Source organism: Rhinolophus hipposideros (genome assembly GCF_964194185.1).
Source record: "Rhinolophus hipposideros genome assembly, chromosome: 5".
Taxonomy (NCBI): Eukaryota; Metazoa; Chordata; class Mammalia; order Chiroptera; family Rhinolophidae; genus Rhinolophus; species Rhinolophus hipposideros.
This window is the reverse complement of record NC_138051.1, coordinates 62946342-62958490: the sequence shown is the minus strand read 5'-3', so window position 1 is coordinate 62958490 and position 12149 is coordinate 62946342.

Here is a 12149-nt window from a genome sequence, read left to right as displayed (position 1 = left end):
CTTTCTACCAGGGCAAAACTGGGAGTTCAGGTCAGAGTAATGAACCTTGAAAACAGTGTAAAGCCTGAGGGAAAAAAGAGTATAAACATAGGAATGTGTTGTCATATACTGAGTGTATTTGTAAAACCAAAGCTATGGAGTTTTAACTATAGCTCATAAAAAAACAAACATTGCTGTGTATATTCTGACTTCCAAAAAAATGTGTTATTAAGCATTTTTCTCTTTTTATTTAATAGAACTTACAAAGTTTCATCATCATAACATATTTAATGTGTTTTGAAAAGCACCCAAACACTCCAACCATTAACTGGTACATTTCAAATACCAGTTGGGAAGGGTTTTCTAGTTCAATTTGGGAGTCCTCCATTGTCCATCTTTACTTTATCTTTCCTCCACTTGTTAGACATTTTTATCCAATGTGTCTCCTATCCTATTATACTTAAGATGTGTTATTTATTAAAATACTCCATTTGAAGTTAACTTTAAAACAGGGACACACAATTAGAAAATTTTATGTTTGTGTATATAACCAGTAAAAATATTTAATTTTTTTATCTTTTGTATCTGTATATAAAGAGCTACAATAGCATACCAATATTTTTTTTAATCTTTGTATATACGCATTAGAATAGCTATTAATAAAAAACATAAATGTTGGGGAAGATGAGGAGAAATTAAAACCTTTGTGCACTGCTGGTATGAATGCAAAAAATGGTGCAGCCACTACGAAAAACATGGTTCCTCAAAAATTTAGAAATAGGATTACCATATGATCCAATACTTCTACTTCTGGGTATATACCCAAAAGAATTGAAAGCAGGGATCTGAGCAGATATTTATACACTCGTGTTCAGAGCCATGAATACGTAAAAGCCAAAAAGTGAAGCAAGCCACATACATGTCCATCAGCAGATGAACAGATATATGCATATATACATACATACATATACATACAATGAAATATTGTTTAGCCTTAAATAGGAAGGAAATTCTGACACATGCTGCAACGTGGATGAACCTTGAAGACATGCTATGTGAAGTAAGCCAGACACAAAAGACAAACATGGTATTATTCTACTTACATGAGGCACCTTTCTGTCTTCATAGAGACAGAAAGTCGAAGGGTGACTGCCAGGGGTTAGGGGTAAGGGGAGTGGGGAGTTACTGTCTAACGCATGCAGAATACCAGTTTGGGAAGATGAAAAAGTTCTGGAGATGGATGATAGTGATGGTTGCACAATAATGTGAATGTACTTAATGCCACTGAACTGCATACTTAAAAATGGTTAAAATGGTAAAATTTATGTTATCTATACTTTACCACAATAAGACATTTTTAAAATTAACACACTCTTCATATTTACATTAGTGCTCTGGAGTTGGGATCTGGATTGGTTGTGCTTCCTTGATTGACTACATTTAACAAGTCTGATGCACTGTTACTAATCAAAAGAAAATGTGTTTCTTTCAAGACCTTAAAGAATCCAACTGGATTGAGCAAACAGATAAAAACAAGGGTGTAGCTGACATTTTAAAATTGGTACACAACTTCTTGGACCCACTCACTCTATACTTAAAATTAGGAAAGAATGTTTGTCACTAAAATTTTTAATGAAAATCACTGGTTTGTCATAGTAGTTTTGCCACAAAATCATGGTTTCACTCAAGAAATGAGGAAAGAAGAGGAAAAAAACTCTTTTAGAAATAGTACTTTAATTCAAATTCAATGTTAAGCACACATGTTCATGGTCTGTAGCAAAACAAAGTTAATAGCATAAAAAGTAATATGACATTTGATTAACTGGTGTTAAATGGAACGTGTTAATTGCAGAGAAGAAACACTTGCCAAGGCATGTTAGAAGTGAGCTTCCAATTTGAACTCAGAACACAAAAGAAATGGCTCTAAGATTTGAGTAGCTATTTTAACACTTACACAAGTCCAAGAAATTCCAAGCTCAAATCCCAGGAACATAAGTCTATTTATTCTACTTAAACTATTAACAGAGGACAGTTCAATTAACAGCATGTAACATTGTTTGAGAAGACCTCAAAATCCCTTCACTTGCCAATAATAGTTTAAAGACTCCACCGTGTTTTAAAGTCTGGGAAGAGGTTCAGTCTCTACCAAAAATGAGATTGCCCTTGGAGAGCTTGCTAAAGACTTTGGTTAACCAAGAAGTTATAAACCCCAATGTTCTCATTATTACTCACATATCTTTCACTGTTGATAGATCAGAGGGGTTTACTCAATTGCTTATAACTAGCAGTATTCTCTGGTAGAAGTTCACCAATAAAAAGAAAGTTATAGAAACCAATCCTCCCAAATTCCACTTTCTTAGCCAATTTTTACCTACCAGTAAAATAACAACAACAACAATAATAAAAATAACCAGAGATATTTGATGGTCACAGAGAGATTGGGTAGCCATGCTTGATTTCTGTTGTCTTTTAGTCAGCCTCATGATTGAAAACTTTCTTAAAGAAACAACACACATACACATACACACACACACACACACACACACACACACACAGAAAAAAATTTTTAGTAAAATTAAGGACCACAGAGATTGAAGCATTTAGTAGTACTAAAGCTTTTAAAGTGCAATTCATTATCCGTAATAAGCTTTATCCGCAAGTAGCTAACTGAGACACTAACAAGTGTCTTCCCCTGGTTTTGACCCTGGCTGTGTGAAAATTCGTTAATTTATAAACTTCAGTCAGTGACCATGTCTACCATGTCCACAGCTAAATCCTCATGTTAGGCACTCAATACAAATATGTGTGGAATGAATGAATGAGTGGAAAAATAAAAAAAGGTAACATTATTGGAAGCAAATTGAATTTAAGAACTTAAAATAAATTATGAAACACAATGTGCCCAACACGGTTTTATGTGGTTTATATGGAATATGTCATTTCATCCTAAAACCAGTCCTATGAAGTGGTCTTATTATTACCCCCAATTTATAGTTTAAGAAACTGAGGCACAGAAAGACGTACAGCTTAAGTGGTGAAGTTAAGCAGGAAGTCCAATTTCAGAGTCTACACGCTTACTCTTATATGCATGTTATATGAAAATCTTAAACTAAAATTGATGACATAAAAAGTTATAGGAACTCTGACCCTTCATTCCCTAAAAATATACCTTGAATACATAAGATTTTTAAAGTACTCAAGTGGGTTATTTCAATTGGAAATGCTCACTTATAAGCATGAAAATGGAATTATTAACAGGAAAAATAGCGATGTCTTAGTGTCTTAACCAAGCAAATGTTTTTTTAAAATCACTTCCTTACACCCTCCAAATATTAGAGAAGCCAAGGGGGGCACGTATTCCCACTCTTTACCCTTTGCAAGGATTTAGAATAGTACCTGGCAAGGTGTGAGTGCTATGCAAGTGTTGTCATGACATAATTCCCTTCTTTGATACAGGTATCTGGTCAGATTTTTTTATACCTCAACTCCTTCAAACATAGTGGCAAAGTCCTTTGTGAGCAACTGTAATGTCACAAAACTACTTCTTACATTGAGATAAAATACAAATTGGTATTCTCCCTGCCCCTTTTGGCAATATAAAACAACTTTCATATAAAATTCTCTTCTGAAGGACAGCAATTTAGATATTTGAAGGTAATACCTTGTTCCCTTAAGTATTCATCTGATATCCTCAGGTTCACTAACCACTGATTTGGTGCCATGAATTCCAACTGTCTTCACCAGTTTAAATGGCCTATTCTGGATACCATTTAATCAGTCACTAAATTATGGCATCAGAAGTGTGGCCAATTATTATGCTAGCCATTTCTATGCTTGCATCTTACTATTGATTCATAATCAATATGGAGGTCAATGAAAACTCCTGACTTATTACCATAGGACTTTTAACTCGGGCTTGTGAAATTAATACTTTGACCCTAACTATTTGATTTTTACATTTATAGAATAAAATTTCATATTTTGGTCTCAAATTTTGAGATTATTTTGTAATTTTAATTCTGTTGTTAGATGTGAATTTTATAACAAAAGCAGTAAAATTGAAGCTTTCAGGGACACTCACTTGTGCAGATACCTTCTCATATCCTAAGAGAGGCTCAAGCAATGAATGCATGTAATCATAAGTTTTTGTAGAATTAGCCTAAGTAAGACATTTAACTATAATCAGTTCTTGATCTTTCCACTCCATCTTCCCTTCTGTCACATGTGTACTGTGGCACTCAGCACAGAAGTATGTGAGAATGGAGGAAAATAAGATGTGAAATATATAGAGCCAAAAGTTAATCCGTAGAAAATTCTTCCAAATCTCACAGCTCATTATAAAATAAACTTATAGAAGTTTTTCCAAATTTGACAATTCTAAAAATGTACACAGTATTACCAAAATAAATTTCAATTAGCCATGCTAGAGACAATTATCTTTACATTCTCTCACAAGACAAACATTATAAAACTATTCCCATATGAAGCGACCAAGAGTAAGCAGCCAAAAAATGAAGGGGAAAGGGTATTATGAAGATGTGTCCAAAAGTTATAAATAAAATTGCTATGTATTTCCCTATATAATGTAGTTATTTCAGGTTTTTAGATTTATAATTTGTTGTATTTTTTTCTTTTTCTAAATAAATAGATTATGGATCCTAAATATTGATAAACACTCCAGATAGCAAGCCTTGGCAAAATTCTATAATGGTTGCCGCCATTGCTCTGGGCCACCTCTCACAACTCACTCCGCCCCTGGCCCCACCTATCTGGGCAGATCCCTACAGGAGTAAACAGAACTGCTGAAACATACGGGCTCTGAATCTGATGCAGGAAGAGCTTTGAAACTTCAAAAGCTCTCCGCATACGCACACGGACAATGCGCCTTGTGACCCAGGCGAACAATTAACAGAGGAGAAGACCTTCTCCCAGGGAATCCCCCCATTGTGTGAGAAACTGGAATAGTGCAGAGAAAACATAGCACTACCGCGTGAGAGAGAAAAAAAAGGCTGCACTCAGAGAGAAAATAAAACATTCTACCAACAAGTACTGGAAAACAAAAGAAAGATCTCTTCCTATCAACCTGTTGCAGAAGCCACTCTTGTAGATGTCTAGGAAGAGATATAATGAATCACTAATTGCCATGAATAACCAGGCAACAAGACAGCTCAGAAAGAAAGTGAAGTCTCCAGAAAAGGAACTTAAAGATATGGAAATATGTGGCTTAAATGATAGAGAATTCAAGATTGCAGTTCTGAAAAAACTCAACAAGATGCAAGAAAACACAGAAAGGCAGTTTAATGAACTCAGAAACGCAATCAAAGAACAACATGAGCATTTTACTAAAGAGAATGAAATTTTAAAAAAGAACCAAATAGAATTACTGGAGATTAAGAACTCAATAGAAAAAATTAAGAATGAAATAGCCAGCTTAACTAGTAGAGTTGACCAGATAGATGAAAGAATCAGTGACATCGAAGATAGAAACCTGGAAATTACACAGATGGAAGAAGAAACAGACTTGAGACTTAAAAGAAATGAAAGAACTCTACAAGAACTTTCTGACTCCATCAGAAAGAGCAATATAAGAATAATGGGCATACGGGAAGGAGAAGAAAGAGAGAAGGAAACAGAGAATATATTCAAACAAATTGTTGATGAGAACTTCCCAAACTTGTGGACAGAACTGGATCCTCAAATCCAAGAAGCAAATAAAACACCTAATTACCTCAATCCCAACAGACCTTCTCCAAGGCACATTGTATTGAAGCTGTCTAAAATCAATGACAAAGAAAGAATCCTCAAGGTAGCCAGGTAAAAGAAGACGGTAACCTACAAAGGAAAGCCCATTAGATTATCATCAGAGTTTTCAGCAAAAACTCTACAAGCCAGGAGGGAGTGGAACCAATTATTCAAAATATTGAAAGAGAGAAATCATGAGCCAAGAATAATACATCCAGCAAAGATATCCTTTAGATATGAAGGAGGAATAAAGACCTTTCCAGACATACAGAGCTGATGGAATTTTCTAATACACGACCAGCACTACAAGAAATACTAAAAAAGGCTATTCGACCACCATCAAGAGGGACAATTTGTGGCAACCAAAACATAAAAAGGGGGAGAGTAAAGGCCTGAACCGGAATACAGGAATGGAGAAAGTAAGCGTGCTGAATAAAATGGAATACTCTAAATATCAAACTTTCTTTTACATAAACTTAACGGTAACCACTCAAAAAAAAAAAATCCAGACCTGAAATATATACTGTAATAAAAGAAGAAACAGAGGGAAACATCATAGAATACCACCACACAGAAATAATAGACAACAACAAAAAGGCAAAGAAACAATGGAGACACAGCCTTACCAGAAAACTAAAGATAGAATGACAGGAAATCCTCACATGTCAATAATCACCCTAAATGTAAATGGACTGAACTCACCAATAAAAAGTCAAAGAGTAGCAGATTGGATCAAAAAACTAAACCCAACCATATGCTGTCTCCCAAGAGACAGCTCTCAGCTACAAGGACAAGCATAGACTCAAAGTGAAAGGGTGGAAATTGACACTCCAAGCAAATGGTACCCAGAGAAAATCAGGTGTAGCCATAATGATATCAGATGAAACAGACTTCAGGGAGAAACAGATAACAAGAGACAAAGATGGACATTTCATAATGGTAAAGGGGACTATACAACAAGAAGACATAACAGTCATCAATATTTATGCCCCCAATCAGGGAGCACCAAAATATACCAAGTAACTAATAACACAACTAAAGGGAGAAAATGACCAAAACACAATTCTACTAGGGGACTTAAATACATCATTGACAGCTATAAATAGATCATCCAATCAGAAAATAAATAACGAAATAGCAGCCCTAAATGACACATTAGATGAAATAGACACAATTGACATATGTAGAGCACTTCATCCTAAAACATCAGACTTTACATTCTTTTCGAGTGTACATGGAACATTCTCAAGGACAGACCATATATTGAGACACAAAATCAGCCTCAGCAAATTTAAGAAGATTGAAATCATACCAAGCATATTCTTTGATCACAAGGCTTTGAAATTGGATATCAACTGCAAAAAGAAAGCAGGAAACAACACAAAGGAAAAAAATAGATATTAAACAACATACTTTTAAAGAACGACTGGGTCAAAGAAGAAATTAGAGGAGAGATGCAAACATACATAGAAACAAATGACAATGAAAATACATCCTACCAAAATTTTTGGGATGCAACAAAAGCAGTTTTAAGAGGGAAATTTATATCATTACGGGCCGATCTCAAGAAACAAGAAAAATCCCAAATAAATAACCTCATGTTACACCTTAAAGAACTAGAAAAAGAAGAACAAGTGAAACCCCAGGTCAGCAGAAGAAAGGAAATAACAAAAATCAGAGCAGAACTAAATGAAATAGAGAATAAAAAGACAATAGAAAAAATTAATGTGACAAAGAGTTGGTTCTTTGAAAAGATTAACAAAATTGACAAACCCTTGACTAGACTCACTAAGATGAAAACAGAGGACATTAATTAACAATATCAGAAATGAAAAAGGGGAAGTTATCACGGACACCACAGAAATACAAAGGATCATCCAAGAATACTATGAAGGACTATATGCCACCAAATTCAATAACCTAGAAGAAATGGACAAGTTCTTAGAAACATATAGCCTTCCAAGGTTGAACCATGAAGAACTGGAAAATCTAAACAGACCGATCACCAGTAACGAAATTGAATCAGTCATCCAAAACCTTCCCAAAAGCAAAAGTCTGGGACCAGATGGCTTCACTAGTAAATTCTACCAAACCTTCAAAGAGGATCTAATACCAATCCTGCTCAAACTCTTCCAAAAAATTGAAGAAGAGACAGTACTCCCTAAATCATTTTATGAGGCCAACATTACTGTGATACCAAAACCTGGTAAGAACAAACAAAAACAGAAAACTACAGACCAATATCTCTGATGAATACTGATGCAAAAATCCTAAACAAAATGCTAGCTAATCGAATACAGCAATGCATTAAAAAGATTATTCATCACGACCAAGTGGGGTTCATCCCTGAGGCACAAGGATGGTTCAACATCCGCAAATCCATCAATGTGATACAACGCATAAACAAATAAAGGACAAAAATCATATGATTATATCAATTGATGCAGAAAAAGCATTTGACAAGATACAACATCCATTTATGATTAAAACACTTAATAAAATAGGTATAGAAGGAAAATACCTTAACATAATAAAGACCATGTATGAGAAGCCCTCAGCTAATCTCATAATTATGGTGAAAAACTGAAGCCCTTTGCTCTACGTTCAGGAACACGACAGGGCTGTCCCCTATCACCTCTACTTTTCAACATAGTGTTGAAAGTCCTCGCCAGAGCAATCAGGCAAGAGAAAGAAATAAAAGGCATCCAAATTGGGAACAAAGAAATTAAATTATCACTCTTTGCAGATGACATGATGCTATATATAGAAAACCCTAAAGACTCCACCGAAAAGCTATTAGAAACAATCAATGAATACAGTAAAGTTGCTGGCTACAAAATCATCATAGAAAAGTCCATTGCATTCCTATATACTAACAATGAAATCTCAGAAAAAGAAATACAAAAAATAATTCCTTTTGCAAATGTAGCAAAAAGAATAAAATACCTAGGAATAATCTTAACAAAAGATGTGAAGGACCTATATGCTGAAAACTATAAGACAGTTTTGAAAGAAATTGAAGAAGACACAAAGAAATGGAAAGACATTCGGTGCTCATGGATAGGAAGAATCAACATAGTTAAAATGGCCATACTACCCAAAGCAATATACAGATTTAATGCAATTCCCATCAAAATCCCAATGGCATTATTTAAAGAAATAGAACAAAAAAATCATCAGATTTGTTTGGAACCACCAAAGAACTCGTAAGCCAAAGCAATCTTAAGAAAAAAGAACAATACTGGAAGTATCACACTGCCTGACTTTAGCTTGTACTACAGGGCTACAATAATCAAAACAGCATGGTATTGGCAGAAAAACAGACACATAGACCAATGGAATAGAATTGAGAACCCAGAAATAAAACCACATAAATATGGACAGATAAATTTTGACAAAGAAGCTAAAAACATTCAATGGAGGAAAGACAGCCTCTTCAATAAATGGTGCTGGCAGAATTGGATAGCCACGTGCAAAAGAATGAAACTGGACTGCTATCTGTCACCACGTACCAAAATTAATTCAAAATGAATCAAAGACTTAAGCATAAGACCTGACACAATAACCTGCATAGAAGAAAACATAGGTACTAAACTTATGGACCTTGGGTTCAAAGAGCATTTTATGAATTTGACTACAAAGGCAATGGAAGTAAAAGCTAAAATAAACGAATGGGACTATATGATACTTCAAAACTTCTGCACAGCAAAAGAAACCATCGACAAAATAAAGAGGCAACCAACTGAAATGGAGAAAATTTTTGCAAACAGTTTCTCCGATAATGGGCTTATATGCAAAATATACAAGGAACTCATGAAACTCAACAACAAAAATACAAACAACTCAATTGAAAATGGGCAGAGGACCTGAAAAGACATTTCTCCAAAGAGGACTTACAAATGGCAAATAGACACATGAAAAAATGCTCAACATCACTAATCATCAGAGAAATGCAAATGAAAACCACAATGAGATATCACCTCACCCCAGTCAGAATGGCTATCATCAACAAGACAAATAGTAACAAGTGTTGGAGAGGCTGTGGAGAAAAGGAACCCTCATACACTGTTGGTGGGAATGCAGACTGGTGCAGCTGTTATGTAAGGCAGTGTAGAGGTTCCTCAAAATATTACGGATAAAATTACCATATGATCTAGCAATCCCTCTCCTGGGTATCTACCCAAAAAATCTGAAAACATTTATACATACAGACACCTGTGCTCCAATGTTCATTGCAGCTTTGTTTACGGTGGCCAAGACATGGAAACAACCAAAATGTCCTTCGATAGATGAATGGGTAAAGAAGTTGTGGTATATACACACAATGTAATAGTATTCGGCAGTAAGAAAAGATGATATAGGAACATTTGTGACAACATGGATGGATCTTGAGAGTATAATGCTAAGAGAAATAAGTCAGACTGAAAACGCAGAGAACCCTATGATTTCACTGATATGTGGTATATAAACCAAAAACAACAAAAGAACAAGACAAACAAATGAGAAACAAAACTCATAGACACAGACAATAGTTTAGTGGTTACCAGTGGGTAAGGGGAGTGGGGGTTGGGAGATGAGGGTAAGGGGGATCAAATATATGGTGATGGAAAGAGAACTGACTCTGGGTGGTGAACACACAATGGGATTTATAGATGTTGTAATACAGAATTGTACACCTGAAATCTATGTGATTTCACTAACAATTGTCACCCCAATAAATTTAAAACAAAAAGAAATAAACAAAACAAACAAACAAAAGAAAGCAAGTTTAGGTTGAAGTTACTTTAGAGTGCTTTGTTTAATAAAATTACATTTTGTAATGGAAAATTACTGATATTAAAATGAATTATAGTTTACAATTAATAAAAGTTTATTGCATATTTGTATGGGAAAATTATATTTTCTAGAGATCAGAATATAACACTTATTTAATGTGCAATTTCAAGAATTTAGATTTTATTGGTAAGCCATTTATTAGCATATACTGATTTAACATAGGTTCTTATAATAACCGGAAAGAAAAGTGATTTAAATTGACCCTTGAACATCAAGAAAGTTAGTGTTGACAACACTCATGCAGTCAAAAATCTGCGTATAACTTCTGACTCCCCCAAAATGTAACTACTAATAACCTACTATTGACTGGAAGCCTTACCGATAACATAAACAGTTTATTAATACTTATTTTGTATGTTATATGTATTATATACTGTATTCTTACCATAAAGTAAGCTAGAGAAAAGAAAATGTTATTAAGAAAATCATAAGGAAGAGAAAATACATTTACAGTATTTATTGAAAAAAATCAGCGTATAAGTAGACCTGCGCAGTTAAAACTGTGTTATTCAAGGGTCAACTGTATTTTAAAGTTAGATTTTTATCCATAATAAATATCCACCATGAAAATTAACATCTGTTTACAAGCACAGAATTTCACAAAATCTTCTCTATGGACAGTGGTAAAGAGCTGAAAATTCAAAAGTAAAATCTGTAACTTAAATATAACCTCAAATATTGGGGAGCTGGTAATTAACAGGAAAATTATAGTGAAACTTTCTGCCAACTCTCCCCCAAGTGGGAAATTTTTTATATTTGTACACTGTATAAAAAGAGGCTCATGCTCAGAGAAAGGCAACTAAATTTCTTCAGCACCATCAGGGACTCTTTATTCTAATATTAATCAAAGACAAGCCAACGGTCTTGGGACAACTGGGAAACCTTGATGTGGATTTCAAGGATGCTGCAGGACGGGGGATGTAAGATTCCATCCTATTTCTTAGAGTCTGTCTGCTCACCAGCCCGTGCTTTGATCTGGCTATTTCTGGTGATAATTATACCCTTTGGTTTCATTTGCTTACAGACTAGAATTTTTCATTGTTTTTATTTGCTGAATTTCTCAGGAAAATAAAATTTATACAAAGCATCAACTAGACAAGCAATTCTCAACCCAACTTGCATATTCCAAACCCCAGGAGAGATTTTTATAAAACTGATGCTTAGACAGCATCAGAAACTATAATGTTGGGTCTCGGCATCATAGAAATCTGCCAGGTGATTCTAACGTGAATTCTGGATTGAGAGCCAGGCAGTGGAATAATGAATAATCCTGCCCAGATGATGTAGGGATGGTAGAGCAGCTCTAAAACCATCAATTCATTTTGTTATACTGTTTAGAATGTCGTCAATTTAGACAGGGTGAAGACTTGCCAATAAATTCCAGTGACCCTCAGGAGTCTCAAACTCAACTCTAGAGGGGCTGGAGGTAACAAGAAATTTTTTTAATTAAAAAAAAAATAAGGAGTCCCCAGTATGGCCAAGAGGAGCGAGTTCAAGCTCCACGTAAAGGAAGTGTCTGCAACTCAGCTCTGGTCGATTTTTACCATACAGAATATGAGTCAGTGTTGCTGTATATTTTAGTTTTTCAAGAA